Source organism: Canis lupus, chromosome 35 (assembly GCF_011100685.1).
Source record: "Canis lupus familiaris isolate Mischka breed German Shepherd chromosome 35, alternate assembly UU_Cfam_GSD_1.0, whole genome shotgun sequence".
Classification (NCBI taxonomy): Eukaryota; Metazoa; Chordata; class Mammalia; order Carnivora; family Canidae; genus Canis; species Canis lupus.
In genome coordinates, this window is record NC_049256.1 from 7,065,600 (window position 1) to 7,092,051 (window position 26,452).

The window sequence follows — 26,452 nt, forward strand, 5'->3', positions numbered from 1 at the left end:
AAATGAGAAGGATGCCCTGGGGTAGAAAATGACAGAATTGGGCTGTGCACCCAGCACGTGTTTGCCAGGCGGGATTTGACGAGACTTCCATTCTGGATGGGCCCTGTATCCTCGTATCTCAGGGTTTTTTTTTTTTTTTTTAATTTTTATTTATTTATGATAGTCACAGAGAGAGAGAGAGAGGCAGAGACACAGGCAGAGGGAGAAGCAGGCTCCATGCACCGGGAGCCCGATGTGGGATTCGATCCCGGGTCTCCAGGATCGCGCCCTGGGCCAAAGGCAGGCGCCAAACCACTGCGCCACCCAGGGATCCCTCGGGGTTTTGATTCAGGCCTGAAGTCGACACCATGGAGTCTAAATACTGGAGGGATCCTACATAAGGCAGACGGTACTTTGGATTCTGATTTGGAATTCAGCAAGGAGTTCATTCAGTGATGTACGGGAACACCAGCTCGTTACTGTCAGTGTTCACGAAACAAGGGATATCAATCATTTTTAGGAGTTATCACTATTTTGCCATCATTTCTTGGTGTTTCTAAATCTATTTCATGGTAGAATAATTTCCAAACCACATCAACTACTAGACATCTAATTTTAAATAGCATAGTTATATAGTTATATTAACTCATAAAAAGCAGTTGCAAACCTACAGACGTAATAGGTTTATTTGGGTGTTTGGTGGTTTTTGTTTGTTTTAATCAGCATTTCTGTTCAGAGATGTCTATTGAGCATTCCAAAATTTAAAATCATATATGAAATTATACTGGATATAGCTAAGAAAATGGCAACACTTATATGAAAGACTAAAAGTAAAAATCTCTGGGGGGCGCCTGGGTGGTTCAGTCAGTTAAGTTTCCAACCCTTGGTTTTAGCGCAGGTCGTGTTCTCAGGGTTGTGAGATCAAGCCCCTCATTGGGCTCTGCGCTGAGCATGGAACCTACTTAAAAATACAAAAACAAAGCAAAGTTGCAGACATTAGTACGCTTCCCCCAAAATACTTCAGTGTGCATATCATTGACTATATCACATGAGTATGTATACTTCTCATGATATGCGTACTTACATTATTAATTACAAAGAAACGTAATTACATCATTAATTACAAAGAAACGTAAACATCTAACTATACCATTCTGGGGCACCTGGGTAGCTCCAGTCCAGTAAGCATCCACTCTTTATCAGGTCATGATCTCAGGGTTGCAAGATCGACCATTAGGTCAAGCTCTGCACTGGGTGTGGAGCCTGTTTGGGATTCTCTCTCTCCCCCTGCTCCCTCCCTCCCTCCCTCTCTCTCTCCCTCTCTAAATAATAATATTAACAGTAACTTTAAAAATAATATAAATAAATAAAAATGTCTGTGACCCTCCCCTCTCTCCCAGTCCAGAGCCACGGCCCTGGCAGCTGTGTCGTGCAACAGGGCTTCCTCTCTAACACCACCCTACCCCTGACCCCCAGTCTCAGCTCACTGGACCTGACAGATTGCTTGACCACAACAAAAATTTACAATTGGGGTTGACAGGGATTTAGTCATTCCTTTGATAGAAGCACCTTCCACGTTGTCTGTTTGCCTGAGAAGCAGAGAGCAAAGAATGTTGGTCTGCAGAGAAGGGAGCCCAGCAGATGTACAGAAGGGAGTGGAGACCAAGGCCACGATGGAGTCTGGAGGGCAGTCAGGTCCCTTATTCTGTGTTTTCCTGGGGCCAGAAGGCCTGCCTCTCCCTGGCCATCTGGCTCCTGAAACAAATTCCCCTTCTCCATGGAGCCCGCAGGACTAAAGGAGTCGACTTCTTTACTTGCCCCCGGAGTCCAGCAAAGCTACCCTGGAAGGCCAGTGGTATCATTTCCATCCCGTGAGAGCCTCTTTGTTAGTGTAGATGTCTCTGGCACTTAGGAACTTTGTTGTGTAGGTGTCTCTGGCACTTAGGAACTTTGCTGCCTAAGTACTTCAGTCCATGAGTCACACTTTCTGACCCACTGCATTAGCACCTGGGTGGTTCAGTTGGGTAAGTGGCCAACTCTTGGTTTCAGCTCAGGTCATGATCTCAGAGTCCTGCCATCGAGCCCCTCTTCAGGTTCTGCGCTTGAGGAGGAGTCTTAAGTCAGGATTTTCTCCCTCCCTTTCCCTCAGCCTCTCCCCCTCTTGCTTGGGTTCTCTCTCTCTCTCTTTCTCTCTCTCTCTCAAATAAATAAAATCTTTAAAAAAAAAAAAAAAAAAAAGAGCTTGTGCAGTTAAGTCAATTGACATAGGAGAAAGAGACCTCCATTCTAACCACAGCTTCTCTCCTGTTTGGACAGGTCACTTGCCTTCATTGAGTCACTGAGTCCATCATCTAAAAAACTGATGTACTAACCCTACCTAAAAGCAGTATGACAGGCACCTGGTGGCACAGTCAGTTAAGTGTCCCACTCTTGGTTTCATCACAGGTTGGGATCTCAGGGTCCTGAGATGGAGCCCCAATGTCGGGGTTGGTGTCAGGCTCTGTGCTCAGCAGGGAGTCTGCTTGAAATTCTTTCTCCCTCTGCCCCTTCCCCCAAAATGGATAAATGAATCTTTAAAAATAAAAAAATGTATTAAAGTCTAAAATGAGATGAGGTTCTTAAAAGTACATCCAGATATTTTGAAGCAAGGTGATTGCATTTTTATTCTAACGTGTATTTCTTCAGCCTTCTGTTGGACGGCCCGTCTCTCCCTAGTGCCTACTGCTGTACCTTGGTGCCTTCGGTACTGTCCTGGGAGGGAGTTATTTGACCAGAAGTCATAGTGGTCTTGGTGATGATTTGAAATTTGCACATGAAATGCTCTGATGTTTATACCTGCACTTAAAGAACTTCTGAAGATTGGCTCTCATCAGGGAATGCTGTCAGACGTATTCGGAATATTTGGAGGAATTTTCGGGAATGTGAAGTAGCCACTTCTTATTAGTAAGGTCCCCACTTCAGGGGAGCCATTTGTATAAATGGCCTGTGGGGAACGGTGGCACCTGGGAAAGGCCACATTTTGGGAACTGGAGAATCAGACCTATCTTCCTCTCCTCCTTGACCAACCTTTGGCTCTTTCCTACAAATAGGTCTATGAGAGCAGAGCCAGTGAGGGCTCTGGATGTGTAGGGCCTTGGGAAGGTGCACAATGTCCCTTCTTGTCGAGGTGAGGTCCCCTTCAAAACCAGTCCGTCACTCACCATCAGAGGTGTGGCCTGTCCGCTGCTTCAGGTTCTGGGATCTGAAACATGGGGTTCTCTGAAGGGTCCCCTGCCTTCCCCCCCTTGCTTCAGAGCTTTAATGCCCATGGTCACATACTTCCCCTGAGGTAAACTGTCTCTTTAATCAACTCTCAACTCAACTGGTGGGTTTCTGAATAATCATTTTTGATCTTGCTCCATTTTGTTAATCTTCTGCTTCACCATAGGACTCTAAAGGTTGTGATCTTAAATAACGCCTAACTTTTTGGAGGGTGCGCCTTTGAGGTCACTTTGGCCTGTAAACCCCTGTGAGTACCTTGGTTAGGGTGTGTGTGTCTGTCTGCGCCGCAGCACTGCAGTTCCGTAGGAGGGACGCTATTATGTACCAATCCAGCGGGAGGACTGTGCTCAGAGAGTCTAATTCACTGGCCTGAGCTCACACAGCCCTTAGGTCATCGTGGCAGGGTTTAAAGCGACACAGTAGCTCCCACATTGCTTCATATGCAGAACAGTCAAAGTAAATCCTGGAGGTGGCCATCCCTCCTCCTTGGAGCACCAGAATTTTGCATTTCCAGGCCAGTGTCACAGGCTCGAGGCCTGACTCACTCACGCAGCTAGCTAACAGCAGAGGTTGCTGAGGGCCCAGGTTTTATGCCCAAGCCCCTGCTGCCCGGCTCCCAGTGTAGGCTGGAGCCAGGCCAGCTTCCCTTCCTCTTGGGAGGAGGGCTGTGAGGGGAGTGAACAGCTCTCTGGGAAGATTGTCCTTATTTTTGAAATGCCATTCGTTTCCCTGGGGGCTTTGCTTACATTGGTGTGTGGTCAGAGAACGGAGAGGGGAGGTGCACCAGCGGAGTCTATTCAGCGGGCATCTCGTACACTCAATTGTCCGTCGTATTTTATGTGTCAACAGTTCTAAGGACAGCACACTCCCAGGCTGCATTCTCTTGATGCCAAGTGCAGGTAAATGAAACCAAGGTTTAATTTTAGCCCAGGGAACCCCTGCAGAATTTGCTCGCTTACCCACAATGGTTATCTGTGAGTGACCACACAAAGCGTGGGGTGCCAGGTGTCAGAGACTTCAAGTCCAGAGGCCACCAGGCAGCCCTAACAATACCACTCAAGGACCCCCTTCCTTAGGGAACCTCTCACGATACCCCATCCTCCATGGATAGTGTTCGTGCTTGGTGGTCACTGTACCTACATGATGTCCATCGACAAGCCACTAACATTTTATTGTACTTCGTGTTTTCATGCCTCTCCCACTAGACTATAAACTCGGGGGTAGCAATCTTGTTTTATTGATCGATTTTCCTCAGTGCTTACCAGGATGATTGGACAATTAGTAAATATTCACTGAATGAATAAAATCTTCTTAGTCGTAGACTACAGCGGTCCCCACCTTGTCCACAGGGCGTGTTTCCAGGACCCCCAGGGGATGCCTGAAAATGCAGGTAGTACTGAACAGCATATGTACTCTGTTCTTCCTACATGGATGCACCTGTGATAGATAAAGCGTAATCTATAAATGAGGTGCAGAAAAGAGATGAACAACAACAGTGATAAAATAAGAATCATTATGGTAATATACTGTAATAAAAGTGATGTGACTGTGGTCCTTCTCTCTTAAAACAGCTCACTCCCTGTACCCCCCTGCCCCCGTTCCTGTGATGTGACAAAGTGCACACATGACGAGATGAAGTGAGGTGGGTAACACAGGCAACCGTGGTGTAGTGTTAGGCTACTGCTGACCAGCTGACCGTCTGCTTCCACCCGGGGCTGACTGCGGATAGGTGGAACCGTGGAAAGCCAAGCTGTAGACAGGGCGGGGGGACCACTGTGTGCTGATAAACGCACGTATGTGTGAATGTGGATGTGCACGTGGACTGCGACCCGCCCATACGTCCTTATGCGTACACACACATAACATATTTTAGACACTGGTAGCTTATCCTTTTCAAGAGAACTATAAATGTAGAGCAGTGAAGGCTTAAGCATGAGCTATGCTGATCCAGGACAATCCATCTACGGTGCTCTTCGGAATACTCCAAATCCCAGATGTGTCTTTTCTCTCAAGTCACTTGACCATTGTTTAAGCTCTGTGATGATTTGGATGAAGAGCTAATGATGGTTTTGCTGCGAGATAAAACTGTTACTCGGAAAAAATAAGACTCTTAATTTTAAAACCTTTTGGAATATCTCAAGTTATTCTTTCCCCTTTTAAAACAGTAATTGAGAGTTGGTATTCTAGTGTATCCTGTCTCTGCCCTGCGTGTGGAATCTAACCCAGCACCTCAGGAAGAAGAATGGAAGAGGATTTTTTTAAATGTCAAAAAATAAAAATAGAACTTCCTCCTGTGCCTCTCACTCCAGCTTCTGTGGCAGACCTCGGATGCCTGCTTTCTAGGATGAGATAAGAGCGTAATTTGCACAGCTGTAAACAATTCCAAAGAGGGGCCGATCTGGGCTGCTCTGTGCCATGTGGGTGCTCATGATTTGAGGCCAGCGTGCAAGTAGGGCAGGCACAGAAGGACGGGGCCTGCGAGGGAACCCACTGGGTGCAAAAAACCCTCCACAGCCTGCTGTTTTGCTTCCGGAGATCCCTCTGCATCGTCCTGACACCAGGGCCGCCGCCGCCCTCTGGCCCCTGCTGGGCCTGACCCCGCCGCTCTCACCATCGCCGCGTCAGCACGGCCCCGTTCAGAACGGTGGGACCGAAGGCGATGACAGTAAGAGATTTGGAACATGAGATTCAGGAAGAAGCTTGATTAGCAGCTTTTTAGGGGGATCGTTATTTTAGATGGAGGAAATAAACAGTTCGACTCTAAGAAAAACTCTCACCTCCCTTATGATCCAGCTTCACACACATCACGCACACAAATTCTCTTCCTGGAGGAGGGAGCAAACGTAGGTGGGTGAAACAGGGAACTGAAATAATAATCCAGCTTTGATCCACACACCTTGTTAGAGTGTTCCCTCTGAAAATGATTTCTAATCAATGGGCGCTGCCGCGGAGCCCCGACGAGTAATTACCTTACATGTGTTTCACTCTGAGCTTCGATTAGAAACAAGATGTGAGATCAGAGCGGCAGAGGACGAACGTAAGGAGGGGGGATCTCAGATGGGAGCTGAGCGGCACCGGCTGGGGCTGTTCAAGGCGGCTGAGGCTCGCTCGAGGTGCTGATGTCCACGACCGCTGTCTCCCTCGGGTGACGGTCCCCGCCGCGCTGAGAGCAGGAGTGACATGGCTCGGGCTGCCCTCCTAGGCGAAGACAAGGCTAACAGCTGGCTCCCGCTGAAGTGCGAGCTTCCGTTCCCAGGTGCTCTGGTAGCAGAGAGGGGTGTGGGCCCCGAACCTGCACCTGCACGTTTCCCAGCAGTTAGGAGCCAGTTCTCAGCCGGGCCCGCTTGGTTCAGGCTCCAGCCCGGGCTTTATTGGTCCAAGGTGAGAGGCAGGGTCCCAGAAAAGGGAATCATACACTTGGGATGATTCTATTTAAGTGAAAGAAAAGCTTAAGAAGAGGCCAGGGTCAGGTGCATGGTGGGATTACTGAGAAGGTGAAGACAGCTTGGTCTGTCGAGGAGAGAAGAGGCCTCTGGCCCAAAGTGTTTGAGGGGCATTTAGCGAACCCGTGAGAAGTTTCCGAACTCTTAAGAATATATGGTGAATATATTCTATATACAATGCAAACACTTGCACGCCAAGAAGCAGGAATGTCCACTCCGACGACCCTTCTGCCGTAGGGCAACGCTCAGGCCGAGAAGCTTACCTGCATTTGTCAGTAAGAGAGGATCCCCCACGACGGGATCACCACCCAGCCACAACACAGCGCTCTCGGGCCTGCTCCTTCCTTCCCTTGAGCGGTACCAAGTGTGCACCCTGATTCCTTTTAACTCTTGTCTTCACGTAGCTAAAAGAACGTCAGCATTTCTGCACGTGCGATCTTTAAAATCCTCTCAGCATGCTTAGCATGTGATTTCCTTAAAAGCATTCTTGTGGGGCGATGCTCTCCCCAGAGAAGAGCTTGGAGGTCCAAGGCTTGACCTACCAGCTTTAAATTCATTGTCAGTGGCTCACTTATCTTAGGATGTTCCTCAGGCTTCACCCCGCATTCCTAGTCCCAGTAGATAATGCTATGTATTGTTTAAATTCTTATCCCTTGCAAAAGGATTGAGAGAAGCTCACAAGAGTGTCAGGTTGACGGTGGGGTCATTCCCTGAATACGCTTACAAATGGGAATAGCTACAAATGCAGAATGATTGAGGGCTCACTTTAACGTATCTTAGAAAATAGACCAAATAATATCTCATAGTTAACCCAGATCTTATGATTCCCAAGAAGTGACATCTAGACACAGAACGGCACCTTACCCTATATCTTTGCTTCAAAAACTTACTAGCTGACTTGGGTAGGACATCCTTTCCACCTTCAAGGATGCTTAAACTCTTCCTAGGTTATCCTGGAAATCTTTCACCCAGCAGTAAATAGTAGCCACCTCTGAACCAGTGAATCACTGGCATAGAATTAGGGACTGGACCAGAGTGCCTTTCCCTGCTTGCAGGCGAAATTAAAACAGCCAAACTGTGCCTTGAGTATCTAAGGAAAAATTTGGCCAAGGCTCTGGGCCAGTGTGTCTGTTGTTATTTTAGATTTATTCAATTAGAGTCTCAATTTACTTTGAGCTCTATGGCTGATTTGAATATTACCTTGAAAGAGAGCGTAAAGAGATTAACAAACCCTAAGGGACTTGGGAAGAAGAGTGCCAGGCCCCTCCTTCTGTCCCCACACTCAGGCCGGGTGTTACAGCTTCATTTACTAAGGACCAGAATCAAAGCAGAAGAGCAGACGTGCCTTTTGTTCAGTGCCACGTAGTCCTTTTCCTGCTTTACCTCCTCCAAAATTTTCTCCGTGTGTGTGAACCACAGCAAAAATAAAGCTGGCATGTGTGGAAGCTTTCAAGTTGAAGAAGGAGGCCTATCCTGAGAAGGGGGAGGGGGGCATTTGGGTCCAGTTGAATTGTGCCTTTGTCTTGGCATTTGTGTTGTCTGGCACAGTCGGCTGCATTCAGTTGACCTGGTGCTTCAAAAAATCAGCACGTGAGAAATATTAAAATTAATTGCACAGGCCTTGTGTTTCCTTAGGCTGTAGGATAAATACACTATGTATTTCAACAAAGAGCTTCCTTGGCTCTACCATCTATAGCACCATGTAGCGATTGGTTGTCTCACACTTCATTCAAAGAGGGAGACATTTTTATATGTTTTTTTACTCATGGTTTAACAGAGGTACAGGAATAGGATGATGCCAAGGAGGCCATCCTGTTTTCAGGATCCAAGTGGTATTTTTAAATATAAGTCTTTCATGCTTTGGCAGATTGAAATGGTGATGAGTTTTCGAGTAGAATAGGAAGTTGGAACCGAGGACAGAGAGGGAGCAGTAGGGAAACCACAAAGTGCATTGAGGTTTTCTCGGGGTTTACTTTTCACTCCATCCAAATCATGACTCTTTAACGTTATTCTTATTCCCATGGGCTCTCACTGTTTTCAGGATATATCTGATGCTGCCCTTAATAGCAAGGCTACAGTATTGCAATGAGAATTAGATTAAGGAAGAATAGATCTAGGCTGCAGTGGCCCTGGCACTAATTGGTTGTGTGATCTTGGACAAATCACTTCTCTCTGAGAACCCACTGCCACCTGTGAGATGAGGGAGTGGGCTCATGGCTTTCTGACCATCCCGGCGTTGCCCATCTAGGGTCCGTGTCCCGTGGCCTCGGATTCCGGTCCGTGGCTCCTCTGCTCTGGAGAAGAGGAAGGGTGTCTAAAAGAATGCCTACTGGGATTTAGATTAGCCATCTGTTTGTTAGAACTGTTGTGGTTTCCCCAGTTCTTAATAAGTATTTTTATCAGAGAATACCTGGGGTGGAGGGTGGAGATGAAACCCACCGCATCTCCTTTACTTGTTACTAATACTGATGAGCTTGAGGAGCAGCAGAATGAACACAGTTGCCCAGGTGTATCTTTGGTTTAATTTGTTTGCTGTGTTCCTCCCCCACAGTTAGCAAGGGTTGCAAGAGCTGTTCTCTATTGCCAGCTACTCTTTTACTACTTCATCCCATCCCAAGCAGGGCATTGGACTTTGGGCCCGTCTTCCTTCCCCTGCCTCCTCTTTCCCTTGCCTCCTGGGAGGCACCAATGTCTTACTTGTCTTAGTCCTCTGAGCATAGTATTTGACACATAACAGATAATCAAAATGTATTTGTTGATTGCCTTGGTTCAAAAAGTAGACCAAGAAAATGAGAAGGGAAATTGGAATTAAAACTGAAATTTAATGTAGCCAACCATGTCCTAAAAATAAAATGGAATTACCACTATAAGCTGGAGAAGATAGAGCATGCGCACACTTGCCAGCCTGGACTGGAGTAAAGGGTGGCTAGAGTTCTAGAAAGTTTTGGTGATGGATGGATCACCTCTGTTTTCTTTACCATCTTGGAAAATGTGTAACTTGCTCTATCAAACGTGCTCCAATCACTGCTTTCTTCATTCAGAAAGTCAGAGAAGCTCATCCCTTCTACTTCAAGCACCTTGAAAACAATGGAACAAAAACAGGTTCTGAATAAAGTATGACGTCTCCCCTGGAAGAGTCAGATGGTAAAAGGGCTAGAATTAAAAGCAGGTAAAATACAGACATGTGCTTTAACTTCCACAGAATAGTCGATGCATGATATCACCACACACCCAGGAACCCAGGCAGCCTCTTGACTCTCCCTCTTCTTGCAACTCCTGCAACTGGCTTGTAACCTAAGGGTTAACAGCATGAACTCTGGAGCCGAGCTGCCCACATTCAAATTAAGCTCTGCACTCAGTGGCTGTCATTCTAATCTTCCTGCCTCAGTTTCCTGGTCAGTAAAATAGTTAATAATAATCCCAGCTCCATTCAGAGTATTGTGAGAACTGAATTCATGTATGTAAGGTGCCGGGCACGCTGCCTCCTGGTCTCGTGGCAGCTCTGTTTCTCACTGAAAACAAGTATACGGTTGTTTGGTTTATAAGTAGTCTGAAAGACGTGGGATAATTTCAGAGAAATTCTCCTCAATAAACTCATGTATGCTGAACTGGGTAAGATTCATTAAGTTAAATGCCAAACCTGGCATTTCTTAGCAATGTCTTTTGCCAACTCGCTAATGTGTGTGCCTCATTCAGACTTTGGAAACGGGACTGGCTCCCTAAGTGGCATCCCCCCGCCACCTCGTCCCTGCTCTTTTTTGCTGGCAAGAACATGAGCCATCCCCAGGTCACCGGGCCATCCGTGCACTGGTCTAAGCGTCCAGTCCCACGCACCCCAAGCTCTCCCAGGGCAGCCCGTTCCTCTCCCTGCCTGGGTGCTACATGTCAGGGCTCTGCATGCCTGCCTGGGAGCCAGAGCTTGCCTCCCTCTCCCTGTGCCTAGGACCCCACCCACAGGAGATTGGAGGGAGAGAAGGAAGAAACAGGATTTCTTAGAACCAGGATTTCTGGTGAATGTCCGTCCTTGGATCCTATTTTATGAGCTCCAGAACTCCTTAACCTCCTTTCTGATGCTTGCTTTGTAATCTTTGCCTTCTCCTGTTTTGCTTTTTTCCTGTCTGTCTGTCTTTACCCTTCAAAGAATTCAAATCCTAAAGCTAATTGTGTTTTCTTTTTTAACCCAACTCTCTTTATTTGAAGTATATCATTCAAGTCCACTACCCTTTTTAAATTTTCTTTATAGTTTCTTTTAGTGCTATAAAAATATTATTTATTAGTATGTTTATGTCTGCCAGCAAACATACCCACATAGAGACAAGAACTTTGTCTATATTGCTCGTGTTGTATCCTCAGGTGCCTGATAAGCCCTGGCACTTAGTAGGTACTCAGTTAATTGTTGAATGAATAAATGCGATATAAAACAACATTGTCTTCTGTGTGTATAACGTCTGTGGGCTAATAGCCAAGGATCGGATTTAGGAGCTCCTCATTATTGTTTTGACAGTCTTATTATAAAATGTCTTAAAAAAAAAAAAAGACCACCAAAGCACACCACGCCCCAATTTGTTAGAGGGTTAATTTCTGTAATTACAGTGGCAGTTGGTAAATCTCCTTGATGAATCTTGCAGAATTATGGCTGATGTGAAAAGGTATATAGTTAGCATCTGTTTATGCTGTGCATATATCTCTCATCCATGCTGTATGTATATTTTAAGGAACACTTCTTTGATGCTGTGTTTTTTTCTATTTATGTCTTCACCATAAAAATATAAATAGATCGTTTATCTCCGGTATCCTTCAAGTAGCTTGCATCATTTCACTTTTTTAAACTTTTACATAACCGAAGTTTCTATCCCCAGAATACATCTGAATGGCTGGGAGCAACCCTAGAGACTCTGAGGTGAGCTTCCAGTGAACCCCAAGGTTTTTGTTCAGGGCCAGGAGCTGTGCGCGCTGACGCCGGGTAATCTCTTCCTAGCAACATCATGCAGGGTACCTGCAGCGTTCACCCTGCCTGGCACCAGACCACAAGCCATTTAAAGGTAGAGCTGATTTGTTCATTTTCGGGTCCTCCACAAAGTGTAACCCAACTCCTTGAACATAGTAGACATTTTAATAAATCTCAGGTGAATTTGTAACATAAACATTTCTTCTTTTTAATTGAGATACGGTTGACACATAACATGATCTTAGTTCAAGTGTACAAAAGAATGATTTGATATTTGTTTACGTTATGAAATGACCACCATGATTAAGTCAGCATACAGTTACAAAGTTCTTTTTTGCGGGTGCATAAACATTTCTCAAATGTGGTGGTAACAAGAAAAATAAAATATCCATTAGCATTTACTAACCAAGTACCACTAGATATTATGCTTAATGCTTAACATACAATATCTCGCTTAAACTAATAGTAGCTTAATAGAGTGACTCCAATGACACTTGTCATCTTACAGAAGAGAAAATCAAGGCTTAGAGAACTTAAGTAGCTTTCCCAAAGTGCACATAAGTGGTAAGTGAAGAGCTGGATTCGAGCCCAAGCCTGTGTGAATCTAGAGCCTGTGCTCTGATCCACTAGCAATGCAGCATAGACTGAGTCTGATGGGGATCCACAGGACAGGTTTGTCATGTGGGGCCCAGGGTTGGTCATGAGGAGAAAGGAAAGCCCTGACTGTTGGTGAGAGAGCCCTAAAAATATCCCTCTCTTTGACTTTTTGGTCAAAAGACCTCAGACATTTTCTGAGAAGGGTTTTGTTTTTATCTTTGTTTTTATCCCTTTCCTGGGAGTATTTTGATCACTGGAAAAGGTGGTAGTTGGCATTCATGTTACTAGGCAAAGGACCCCTCTGTTGGAGCTATTCCCTTCCCTGTCTGAAACCCTTTCAAACTAAGGTCAGAGGGCTGAGCCAGAACCTTGGGTAGGATTCATGGAGCAGAAGTGAAACATTTAGAACAAGGGGTGGAATGGGCTTTCGTCCTTTGGAGATGATTGTGCTCTCCTGAAAAGAGTAGGACTTTAGGATCAGGCCAACCTGAGTTCAGGGACTGATTTTATTTCTTACCGGTTTTGTGAGCTTCAACACATTACACACCTTCTCCTGGTACTTCACATTATCTTGCCTAAGAAATGAAAGTTAATAGACTTCTGATTAAAGATGGCAGATTGGCCACAAGCATTAATCTCAGTCACCTCTCAAGATGCCACTATAGTAATGGTAAAGTTTTGTTTGTTTATTTCTTTATTGTGGTATAAATTAACTAAGGACTAAGTGAAGGGGACAGGAGACATACTTTTGGAAGCTGAGAAGCAGTTGAGGAAACAGTAGCCACTTTAAGCAGACCCCCAGAGAGCTGAAATACAAGTTGGCAGTGGGAAAAGCCAAGAAGCAGCCCAACCTCAACTAAAGTATTTGGGCCTGAGTAGTACCAGTTCCCCCTGGAGTGGCGAGTGGGGGGTGGGCAGTGAAGACAGGGCTAAAACAGGAAGCAGAACTCTAGATTTCCTCCCCAATATCTGTGTAGCATGTACTGCTACAGCCTTCATCTTGAGAGAAGACTAAAGAGTTTTCTATCAATAGGATCAAGCAGAGGATCTCTAGTTTTGGGGATGAAGGAAAAGTGTACTAGCTGGATCCTGAGACCCCTCCCCACCCTCTTTGCCAACATGCCTCTCTGAATCCTAGCCACTTGAGTTACCACCTCTGCCCTTGCAGGGTGATTGGAATAGCCACTCTGGGGATCTTATCAGCCTGTGAGAAAGCTTAATGGACTGACGGGGGCTCCCAAGAAACAGAGCACACAAATTATTCTTCACCGAACCCCTCTCCTGGTGCCTGCGTCACCTTACCTAAGAAGTACAGTTAATGGACTTTTGATTGAAGGTGGCAGATTGAACACAAGTATTGACCTCAGTTACCTGTCAAAATGCCATTACACTAACAACACAGTTTATAGTGACAGTAAAGTCCTAGCCTTCCACAAGGCACATGCACGAACACACAGGGTTCCCAGCATCTCTCCCTGAAATACAAACACAAGTCCAAGAACTACCAGGCATTTGCAAAGTAGAACCAAAGCAAAAACAAAACCAATAAATGCAGCTTGAAGGAACCCTAGAATGTGGAGGAAGAAGGAAACATGAAAAAAAGAATTTGCCTTTTACATCCTCCGAGAAGTAAAAGATGCTAATGATTTTGGAACAAAAACAGAGACTTATTTAAAAATGGAATGTTCAGAGAACAAAAGGAGCTCTTAAAAATTAGAAATGTGATAGCAGGAATATAGAAGTCAGTAGGAGAGTTGAAAACTAAAGTTAAGTCCTCTTAAAAAGAGAAAGAAGATTTTAGAGAAAACATAAGAAAATGTGCATTTCCACATTGAAAGGACTCACCAAGTACCCGGGGCAATGAACAAAATAGGAGCCACACCAAGACTCTCAGGCCTTACAGAAAACTGGAGACAGAAGATCCTCAAAGCTGTGAGAGAGAGAGAGAGACAGTGTGAATCAGGAGTTGAAGAATGACATCATGTGTCTTGGCAGTAGCTCTAGAAACCAGAAGAGCAATGCCTTCAAAAGCTTGATCAAAAATAATTTTCAACCTAGAATCCAGTGTGTTTAGCCGTACCATCCATCAGCCTTAGAGTAGAGGAATGATACTTTCAGACTATTAGAGGACATTCCACCACAATGAGAAGTAAGCCAAGACAAGGTCCATGAGGCAGGAGACTCAACATCAGAGGAAGGCAAAGAGCATCCCCAGGATGCCAGAGAACAGCCATCCCAAAGCCCTAGCTGTGGTGCAGTCTCCTAGGAGCTGATCCATCCAGATTGGAACAGATCAGAAGGCTCCAGGAGAGACTGTAGCAGGCTGTCATAATTAAATACTTAATAACAACCATCACCACTTCATGTTTATTGCAAAGTCAGCACGTATCAGATACAATTCTAAGCGTACATGTATTCACAATCAAATCCTAAGAGTAGCTATTAGACAGATAATCGTTATTATCTTCCTTGTACAAATGAGGAAATCAAGACACCCAGTGCTTAAATAATTAGTCTAAAGTTACATAGCCAGTAAGTTGCAAAACTGAGATTTGAACGCAGGCAGTGCACACTCATAACCACTGCACCATGCCTCCCACCCCCTCAAAAGAGGTAAAGAATATGGGAATGAACACATCTGTGGTAACAACACAGATGAAAAGTCAACACAGTTATTAAAGCCAGAGGGAAAAAAAAAAAGTTGCGCAAGAAAAGAAAAATAATCATAATCTGTATGTTCATACATAATAGTGTGAACACTGAATGGCGAGCCAACGGAAGTCTCAGCATACCTTTACTGGGACAACGGTGGGACATATGCCTGCGCAGAATGGTGGTGTGGGAGGAATAGGGTGTGAAAGAGCTAGTGCTTTTCTTCTGCAATGCAGAGTTAATATATAATGCCTAAAACGAAAAAACAAACAAAACTCCAAGACATAGCAACTCAAGTATCTTATTTAAAAATACAGAGAAAAATAGCAAGTGAATCCACTAAAAGAGGTGAACACGGGTTGCCTGTGGGGAGCCGACTGTGGCAGGACTGGGCTAGGGCCTGCAGTGCTTGGGAATAAGCCCTTAGAATTATTTGGCTCTTCAAATATGTGCAAATACAACTTTGATAAAAATGAAAACTAAATTTTAGAAAGGAACACCTGGCAGGCAGGACTATTACAAAATAAATTTGTTTGATCTTCCTGCAGACTCAATAAATGTTAATTGTCCTCCCTGTTTCTTTCAAGGCACCAAATTCCTATCACACGCAGAAATCAAAAGACTGGCATGTGGCTCTGTTGCCTGCCCACTTTCCATCACGCAGCTACCCTTCAGCCCTTTCATTTCTCAGTCACTAACGTACAGCGAAGAAGAGAAAAGTAGGGAATTCTATTGACAGAAACTTTTGATCAGTCTGGATTGAGGCACTGCAAAGGCCAGATCTAAGGTGTAGCTAATGTGGTGAGAGAAACCTCCGGCTTTGACGGTAAGGGGCATTAAAAGCATCTCACCGTGTTGTGAGCACTGAGCATCCAGCGCATTTCCTGACCGGTGGGAATTGACAAGCTTCCCCCCAGACGGTCTGTAAGGAAATGATAGTGTCAGAGATCCCAAAGGTTGCTGTTTAGGCACCTCAAAGTAGGGCAAGGGGCCAGTATCTTGAAAGACCTAGTCTGGGGTTTGTGTGTGTGAGGGAGAGCGAGACAAAAATGTATATATTTATAAAGCATGCCATATGCTATTTGTTCAATGCAATCTGCATTTTATTTTTATCTCTTCTTACTTCAAAGATAGGGAAAGCCTATTAGTAAATCTAGTCCTGTGTATATGCATATATCTATATTAATATTAAGGCTTTTGGATTGACAAATAGACTTAAAAATGCTTTCACTTCTGGCAAAACCTTGGATGTTGATAAATCAGTATCCTATGGATTTATCACTAGACTATTGGAGGATGACTTCTTATTTTACAGTAGTTCTTATATAGGGTAATTATGAGTTTGAAACAAAAAGTATATTGATTTACTGTGATCTTCAATTATGATCCAAGTGACCCCATCTCTCCAGAAAAATTGAAGAAAAGATGCTTTACTGATTCAAATCTGCTGGTATTTATTGAGCACCTACTTCACGGAAGGCATTGGACTGGCTGCAGCAGATACAGTGATGGATAAGACAGGCTCAGCCCTTAGCCTTTTATAGTTTGTTTTGGAGAGGAAACACGTAAGAACCAAGTGATGGCAGCGCAAGTCTGAGGAGAGTAGCATATGAGAGGATTCAACAGGCTCTCTCTCGGGGGCTCAGAGGGCCAAGATCTCATTTCAGGGACCAGGAAGAGTTCCAAGGAGTTTTCTTAAAGATTTGCCGTATTGTAATTATAAAACAAACACATTCCAGCCTCCTTTAATTCATTTATTTGCTCATTCCACAAATGCAAGTGCCTACTCTGTGTCAGGTGGCTCTCTGGACACTGAGGATGCATCAGTGAAAAAAACAGAACCCCCTTTACAAAGGAGGGTACATGGAGTACATCGCCCAGCTGGACCACCTTCCATCACAGCAGCTGCTTAGGCAAAAGTCTGAAAAGGAAGGGTTGCATCTCCTCCACTCTGACTCTAACGTGTGTTCTATGACCATTCAGAAGTTTCCTGTGTAATGTACACGTGACATTAGCCCTCAGCAGGGCTGGCCAGTTCTTGGGTGGTCTGGTCTCAGGCTTTGACTGTATAGGTGCTGTATGTGATTACAGCGTCAGTGGTGCCCTGGGTTCCTTGGTAGCATCCATGACATCCCTAATAGAATGAGCAGCACCCATCAGATGGCCCTTCGGCCATGGAATCAGAGTCCAGTTAGGGCCCTCAGGCCTCCTGGGAGAGGCAGGAGCTACTTCACTGTAAAAGCAGGGCTGCCCCAACCCAGCTGGGTCATGGAAGAGAAAGGATCTTTGATGGGTCATCGCGACCTTTCCCGAACCTCCACCATGTCCACGTTTCCTCTTGGCAGATCATAGGTCAGTCACCCCTCCCAGTCCTTCCCTTCGGTGTTAGCTGATGATTTCAGGAAGATTAAATCAGAATTTTAAAATGTTTTCTTGGAGTTGCTATTTAAAATATTTATCCTTCAAAGAAAGATGTTGCTAGACTGATACATCCTTTGTGACTAATAGCTTGGATCGCATTAGATGCCCCTAGGGTTGGGGTAGTGCCTTTCCCCTTAGGATTAACTGAAGGTTTGGTAAGGAGAATCGTAAGACCAAAAAGCTTTTAAGACCTAAAGACCTGAAACTCATGAGGGTGGAGCCAGCCATTGTAAAGACTTGCAGAGCAGATTTACATATTCCCTATACTACTCAGTATGTCAGAAGCCTCCTACTCCACTGTGCTGGAGTCCAGGCAGTGGGTATACTTCAGCACCTGTCCTTCTAATTATATGCTTTTCTCTCACTGTGTCTTTCTAGCCAAATTTTGTCTTCCTTAAACCCAATAAAGCTTGAGTTTCCACTGTATGATCTGAGAAAGCCCTCTTTCCTTACCATTTGAGTAATACTCCTTTCAACTTGATTTTTTTCCCATTTATTTTTGTGCCCAGAATCCCGCCTTTCACTCTGTAGTAACTGTATTCATTTCCTATTACTGCTGTAACAAGTTGCCACAAACTTAGTGGCCTAAAACAGCACAGATTTATTACCTTACAACTGCGGAGGTCAAGGTCTGAAACCAGTTTCACTGGGCTGAAGTCAGGATGTCAGCAGGGCCCATTCCCTCTGGAGGCTCTGGCAGGAAAATCCTCTGCCTCTTCCGGCTGACAGAAGCCACCTGCCTTCCTTGGCTCGTGGCCCCTTCGTCACATCACCCTGACTTCTGCATCTTGAACCTCATCTTGACCCTAACCCTCTTGCCTCCCTGTTAGGACTCTTGTGATCACAATGAGCCCACCCCAGTCATTCACATCTCCCATCTCATGATCCTTAACTTAATGACAATTGCAGTGTCCCCTCTGCCATGGAAGGAGACCTATCCACAGGTCCCAGAGATTAGGACGTGGACACCTGTGGGGGAACATTATTTTGCCTTCCCCTGAATAAGAGGAAATAGGCTGAGACAGTAGCATACTTGAGCAATCCACTTTGTCTTTCATTTAATTGTTGCCCACCTTCCAGAGCAGTGACACTTTTAAACAAACCCTAGACCAGTAGTTTCTCCTTGAGCTTGTCTATGATACAGCTGTTTTAAGCATCCATGTGATGTTTCCCAGTGAGAATGGAAAGCCTGTGAATGGTACCCACACTGTGTACCTCTTGGTCATCCAGCGAGTGTCACCTGACTGGCTTTTGACAGATACTTAAATATCATATATATATTAAGGCACTAAAATATTATACATTTCCCATATTGTTATGTAATATATAATATCTAATCTATACACACGTATATATGTTTATTTTATATGCACTATATATGTGTGTATACATATTTTATATATGACATGTATGTAATAAGTATAAAAATTTTTACACATAGTAATATGTAAAAGCCTTGAAAATCCTTTTCAGCTGTTACCCCCAGTCCTCTTTTTGTGCATATATATTTCAAGAAAAAAAAAACATAATAGGAAGTGCCCTTTATTATTGTTCAGTTACCTGTTCTGTCTCAGCTTAGAAGACTGATTCCTGTATCTTTTTAGAGAGAAGACTTTATCTAAATAGGTGCCAAAGGGCTTAAATCTTCCTGGCCGAGGCCAGATTAAGGATCACTTGGTGCAGCAAAGGCATCTTTTCCACTTTGCTGCGCTGATTGGATTGCCCAGTCAAGCTTAGAAGAGGAAATGACATGGAAGATCAGACGTGGGAAATCACTTAAATATTTGCCCTCCTGTTAGAGCACCGAAGTCCACTTATTTTGGGACACGAAGTTTTTACCATTAAGACGTGAGAAGGTGGCAAAGTAAAACTGGTTCTGGAGGTGTGTTGTTCTAGAGTCCTCTGCCCTTGTAAATGAGGTTCTGGCTTCAAAGGGGTTTTGGTTATTAGTGCTCCGTTGGGATTTATGTGCATTTAGTACATGGAGCCTGAATTGCAGTAATGGTTTTTAAAAGCAGAGAATATTGAAAGAGAACACAAAGTCATATTCAAAAATTGATGTTCAAAATTATAACTCTGTTTTAATAAAAGTTTACATTATATTATAGTCAGTAGTTTATTAAAAAAAAAAAAAAAACCCGGTATCACATTGTGGTTAAGATCATGGGCTTGGAGGCAAGCTGCCTGGGTTCAAATCTTGGCATTATCACTTTCTCGCCATGTAGTCCTAGGCAAGTTATTTAACTTCTCTGTGCCTCAATTTCCACATCTGTGAGATGGGGAATAATAGAAAATAGTGCCTTCCTCAGTTACTGTGAAGATTACATAAATGAACACATAAAGGCACTTAGGACTGTCTAGCACAAAGTAAGTACTCAGTAAACATTGGTGGTTATTACTAAGTTATTGTTAATACTCTGCAGAGATTGGAAGCATTAATACATTTTTACAAGATTTTCATCCCCAATAATTACAACCAAATACAGCTTGTAAATGCTTCAAAGTGAACACTGAGCTATGCAAGTGTATCCTTCTGGGGCCTGAGACTGTCATTTAACTACATTTAACTACAGTAATTATCTACTTGTACATTCTTTAAGAAATACATATTGCACAGCGCTTTATTGTCATGGCTATGGTGGCATTTACATTTATGGTGATAAACTGGAAGGAAGGTGTCAAGAATTTTCCATTAATGAACTAAATTTTTCCAGAATGAGATAGATACATTGTTAGCAAAATATATGACTGGAATGTTTGTCAGAAATTTTCAGGGAGATGACTTTTTAGGAGGAATTAAGCATTTTCTTCTCCAAGATGAAACCAAGTTATTAGATAATCTTAACTGCTTGTTGGATTGCTTAATTAATCATCCTTTTTGGGGATCCCTGGGTGGCGCAGTGGTTTGGCGCCTGCCTTTGGCCCAGGGCGTGATCCTGGAGACCCGGGATCGAATCCCACGTCGGGCTCCCGGTGCATGGAGCCTGCTTCTCCCTCTGCCTGTGTCTCTGCCTCTCTCTCTCTCTGTGACTATCATAAATAAATAAAAAAATTAAAAAAAAAAAAAAAAAAAAAATCATCCTTTTTGTACAGGCTGCTTACTAAAATAATTTATATAAGCTCATATCCTATTTCAGATTTGGGTTATTTTTTATTTTCATTACTGCCTCCTGAGGTACTAGGTTACTTGGCACTGCTCTTAACCCCTGTTTTACAATTGTTCCCTATAATGTTTTGCAATATATTGAGAGATTTTTAAGCAAAGTGCCAATATTGGATTATAGTTGCTCCTTTACCATGACCCATATTAGCAATACCTGTTAGGATTAGCATTATGGAACATTTCTCATAGTCACACATGACTTATTGTCATTAGTATGATTGCTTAGTCCTTGGCTGTCCCCAACTTTTCTCTGCTTGGTTGCGTGTTCAATTATGTACTCATCAAATGTGAGACCTGAGAGAATGATCTTGGAGAGCATATTGTCTTACTGTGTCATTTTACCTTCAAGATTCTTAAACCCACAGAGACCAGATCTTTCTAGCCAAGACTAACCTGCTACTTAGTTTGGGAGCTACGACCAAATTTTGATTCATTTGGCAACTAAATTAAGGGGTTAGAGAAGAGAACCCCATTTACTCTACACAAAGACCAAAAGGCCTGCCATCTCTTGAGGAACTCACAACTTAGAGAGGTGGCAGTTGGGTGAATAGATAATTACAAAATTATTTTCTGATTTCCAGCCCATTGCTCATTCACCTACACTGGAGTGCCCCATGTCAGGGTGATATAATTATTTGTTTGGAAGATACTGTTTTAGTCCATCTATACAGTTATAAACTAGACAGCTTTGTTTTTGATGCCTATCTTTACATTTTTCCAATTCCTTATTTTTCTATGAGTCCTTAATCAAGAAACACTATGAGAGGCACCTGAGTGGCTCAGTTGATTGAGCATCTGGCTGTTGATTTGGCCCAGGGTCCTGAGATGGAGCCCCGTGTCAGTCTCTGTGCTTAGCACAGAGTCTGCTTGAGATTCTCTCTCTCTCCCTCTGTCCCTCCTCCTGCTTTCTCTCTGTCTCTCTCTATCTCTGTCTCTGTCTCTCTCTCTACATATATATATGTGTGTGTGTATATATATATATATATATATGTATGTATATATATATATATATAAAATCTTTAAAAAAAGAAAAGAAAACCCACTCATGAGTGCCCAAGCTATGCTGGGCACCAGCATCATATCAATACTACATATCAGGGGAAGAAAATCATGGTCCTTGGCTTCAAGTAATTTCTAGTCCAGTTGAAGGAGACAGGCATATAAAGAACAAAGTACAAAGATGTGTTAAAAGAACTGTGATATAAATATGACAAGGTGCATTAAAGACTGTTTCAATCCGCTAAATCTTCCTAAGGCTTTCACAGGTATTTCACGTGTTAGTTAATGGAATGAACTTTAAAATGTACCTTCTCGGGGGCATTTACATTTTAAAATCTTCCTTCCCTATCTTCTTTCCTCTCCCTCTTTCCCTTTCCTTCCTCTTAAGTTGAGGAACACGTCCAGACTGTGTCATTTCTGAAAGAGGTCTTGCTGGTAGACCTTGCTCTTGCTCCAGAATGGAACAGCCATCTTCCTTCTTTACCCCACTCTAGAAGGAGAAGGTCATTTATCAATCCTGCACTCTGTCTGTCAGTCTGGTTACCACCTTCATTCAGTAGTCCGTTCACTCATCTGTTCACTCAACTGAATATCTACTGTGTGCCAGGCACTGTAGTTACCAATGGAAAGCAAAGACAGACATAGCTAATATTTGTGAAGAGCTTAGAGTCTAGACTAGATGGAGAAACTAAATTTAATCAAATAATCATACGTATAAATGTGAAATGACAACTGGGATAAGTGTTATCAACATGATGTTTTAAGAACAGTTAACACTGGGATCAAAGTTGTGAGGTGGGAGAAGAACATTCAAAGCTGAGGAGCAGCACAAGCAAGGCTATGGCAGGAAAAATTTGAAGCATCATGGACCTACTAAGAAGGCCAGTGTGGCTGGACAAAAGGGAGAATGTGGTAACGAGGCTGAAGAGGCAGATATGGCCAACCATACTGGGCCTTACCAGCTGTGTAAAGATTTCTCACTTTATCAAGAGCAATGGGAAACCCCTGAAATGTTTTAAACAAAGCATGTTACATGATTAGATTTGATTTGCAAAAAGACTTTTCCTGGCTGCTCTGTAGAGAATAGATTGGAAAGAGAAAGTGGGGGCTATTGCTGGAGCTACGCTAGAGATGATGGTAGCTGGACCAAGATTATGGCCAAGGGGCTGAGGGAAATGAACAAATCTCAATATGAATAAATACAAAAATTTCCAGGATTTGCTACCTGACTATGAGAACCCACAGTGGATGACACCAATTGTCTGACTTGTGGAACTGGTTGGACAGTGTTGGTATCTGTTTATAAAAAGGACGTGGGCAGTTGAGATTTAGGTTTGAACATATTGACCTTGAGATTTACCTGAGATGCTGAGGTGAACACGTTGCACAGAAAGTTTGAAATAGTCTGGCCTTACAGGAGACACGGAAACTAGAGTATACATTTGTGGGTAATCTTCATTTAGGATATATTTGAAATTGAGGGTATGGAGAAGATTGACTAGAAGAATGGAAAGAGAATAAGAAAGTCCAAAGGGACTTTGGGTGAGTCTTGAGAATTCAAGTATTTAGTGACCAGCTATATATTAACAAACCTGAATGGAATAGGCAGGGCTGGGCAAGTGAGAGAGAACCAGGACATGTGAGTTACCGAAGCCAAGGGACGTATACATATCAAGGCAATGAGAGTAGCCAGCATATTGCATCACATCAGAAGACTGATGATTTTGTTAGTGACTAACAAAGAGCCACTGTGTTTAGGCTTACACAGGAGTCATTGGTGACCTTAGTGAGAATGAGCACTCTGGGGAGGCAGAGGCAAGGTTAAAGTGGATTGAGAAAAAGGTGTGATGGGAGGGAATGGAGACAGTGACTAGAGACAACTCAAGGGAAGGAGAGACACAGTGTAGGTGGAGGGATGCACAGGTCAAGGGAAGTTCTGTAAGAAAGTAGTAAACTTCAGTTTGTTTAAAGGTCAACAGAAACGCACCAAGAATGAACCCCAGTGTAAAGTATGGACTTAAGTGTTAAGGATATGTCAGTGTAGGTTGATCAGTTGTAACAGTGTAGCCCTCTGCCAGGAGATGCTGATCATGGGGCAGGCTGTGCGAGGAGTGGGGTGGGGGGCAGACTATATGGGAAATCTCTGTGCCAACTTCTCAATTTTACTATGATCCCAAAACTCGTCTAAGAAATAGTCTATTAAGGGATCCCTGGGTGGCGCAGCAGTTCAGCGCCTGCCTTTGGCCCAGGGCACGATCCTGGAGACCCGGGATCGAATCCCACGTCGGGCTCCCAGTGCATGGAGTCTGCTTCTCCCTCTGCCTGTCTCTGCCTCTCTCTCTCTCTGTGTGTGTGACTATCATAAATAAATAAAAATTTTAAGAAAAAGAAAAAAGGAATAGTCCATTAAAAACTAAATAGAAGGATCCAGTAGAGAAGGAGAGAGATTGATTATATGCGGGAGGAAGAGAGGGGATCCCCGATGCTGCATTGTTCTTGAAAGAAGGCAGGACATCATGATACCCAAAGCTGAATGATTGAGGTAAACAGAGCTGACCTCAGAAAGGAGACCAATACCACAGGCTTCTCACTTCAGCGGCTGGCAATTGATGGCGTTCCCACCTCAGCGGCTTCTCTTTGCTCTGTGAAGTAGATGGGAGAGCTTTCTTGAAGATGAATGACGGAGAGGTCAGGACGGGTGGTTTGAGGATAATGGACAACAGTTGAAATAATGTGGTGGAGTGGAGAAGCAGGCTGAGCAGGGAAGCCAGGCGTGTGTGTGTTGCGTGCCATGAATGAGGGTGAGACCGTCCTCCAGATCCTTCCTAAGGGTCTCACGTCGCTGATGCACACCAACCTCTGCCTTCATTGGGAAACCTTTTGTTGAACTGATCTCTTGAAGTTAGTATGTTCAACTGGACAGAAAGTCATTTTACATTGAATGGGGGAAAAAAGGAAAAATGTTTTTATTGTTTTGCTTGGATTTCCTAGTTGGGCTTCTCTTTGACATGGATCCAGGCCACTGTAATTTTTTATTAACTTCTTACCATGGGTTATTCGCCTCAACATGTTTTTAAATTCACGACATTTTTTTTCAATATTCTTTTCTTCCCTCAGCTCTTTGATTACAGAACACATTATTCATTCGTTATGTGTCTCCATCCTTACAGGGCGTTGCTTATAATACTGTTACTGCTGTTCTGTATGCATATGATTCCTTTAGTTTTGCAGGGACCTCCCTGTGAAGAGCAGAATGTAATTTATGAAGTATGACAATCATTGTTGTAACACCTCTGTGCTACATGTTAAACTCACTCCAACAGCAGCGTGGAAGAAGCTACCCGTACTGCCAGCTTCCAGAGCTTTGTGTTGCCCCTGTGTGTAGGAGCCTCCTTGGATTCCTCTCAGGATGAAGCCACAGAGGGAACTATTGTCTACTGAGGCCCTTCCCATTTCTGGCATTTACTGTTTGAACTAATTCAGGAACAGGCGTGTCTAGATTAATTGAAATGTGTGTAAAGACACATAATTCTACTTCTGGTTATTAATCGAAATTATAATGATCTAAGAAAGTGACGTTAGCCAGTTACTCTTCAGGCTCTTTCATGAGAAGCCAGCAGTAATTGGCACGGCGGTGGTCAAAAGGGAAGATGCTCAGGTGAGACTGGCTAAGTTTGAATGCTGGGCCTGTCAGTTGCTGGCCCTGTGTGACCTTTGTGCCCCCTTTTTACTTCTGTTTAAAATAGACCTAATACTTCTCATCTCAGGTGATTATTATAAGGATTGAAAGAGTTAACTCACATAAAACTCTTAGAACAATGCCAGACACATCATAAGCATTTAATAGAGAGTCTAGCTATGGGGCGATTAACTCAGCCCGGTGGCTCAGCCAGTTAAGCGATTACCTTCAGCTCGGATCATGTTCTCAGGGTCCTGGGATTGAGCCCCATGTCAGGCTCCCTGCTCAGTAGGGAGCCTGCTTCTCCCTCTGCACCCTGCCCCCTATCCTGCTCATGCTTCTCTGCTCCCTCTTCTCTCAAATAAATAAATAAAATCTTTTTAAAAAAATAGAGTCTAGCTATTATTGTAGATACTAGAATGTGCTTCAGAAGTCTCTATCTTCCACCGCCTCCTCTTGTTGGCAGTTCTATTTAGGAGACACTTCCATTTTCATCACATGCAACTTTAAAAGTAGGTTATTGTATGCCCAATTTTCCACAATGGCTCAGTTAATATGACCTATAGTTATAAGATTTTATATTATATGAATGTAGATTTATCATCTCCTATATATGCAGTAAGCAATATTTATTTGCTTTGTGCTAAAAACATTCCCTCCCAGGGGGCATTGCAAGGCTCTCAGAGACAGGGACTATCTTCATCAGCTTGGTACAGATAAAAAAAAAAACATTCTTTTTCAGCTCTTTTAAACTATTTAGCAGAGAAATCAGATGATTGAACTTTCCAGAAAGCATTCTTCCTAAGTCTGTTTGGATGAAATCATTTGCTGTAAAGATCCAGTGTTATTCAGAGCCACTCTGTGCTCCCTTAATTGAAAAGCTCTGACATTGACATTGAAGAGAGATTGCCTTTGGGGCCACCAGCAGACAGCTTTCTATAGCGTCTTATATCGTTAATGATTCAGAGAATGTTTTCCGATGAGATCAGAAGCAACCCACTAACGAAAAAGTGGAGAGAACTTAAGAGCTTCAAAGAGCGGAGAGGAGGGATGTGAGAAAACCTAAAAAAAAAAAGACAAAAGTTAGTGTGGAAGAAGGGGCGGGGCTAGTTCCATGGCAAATTTGTCATTTGTCCCAACCCAGCTACTCAGAATCTTTGTTCCAGTAGGGAGAGGACCAGAAATCCTGTCCTAAGGGGCGGTGGAAATATCTCGGAAATGATGTGAGGGGAAGCCAGAGGCAGACATGGAGTGAATCTGGACCTGCCCTATAGATCTGGAGAAAAGATTAACTCAGCACTATAGTTTGC

The 26,452-nt window shown here is 43.7% G+C and overlaps 1 protein-coding gene and 1 long non-coding RNA gene across 2 annotated transcripts in view; one reads left to right on the top strand and one right to left on the bottom strand.

The window, feature by feature from the left end:
- FARS2 (phenylalanyl-tRNA synthetase 2, mitochondrial) overlaps positions 1 to 26,452 on the top strand; it is a 499,622-nt gene that overhangs the window by 382,411 nt on the left and 90,759 nt on the right. The gene's annotated exons all lie outside the window — the stretch shown is intronic.
- Positions 1,302 to 6,464, bottom strand: LOC119867643. The gene is made up of 3 exons (XR_005384261.1): positions 6,210 to 6,464; positions 6,018 to 6,065; positions 1,302 to 4,677 (listed from the first exon to the last, which is right to left on the bottom strand). It is a non-coding gene; the product is annotated as an uncharacterized LOC119867643 (long non-coding RNA).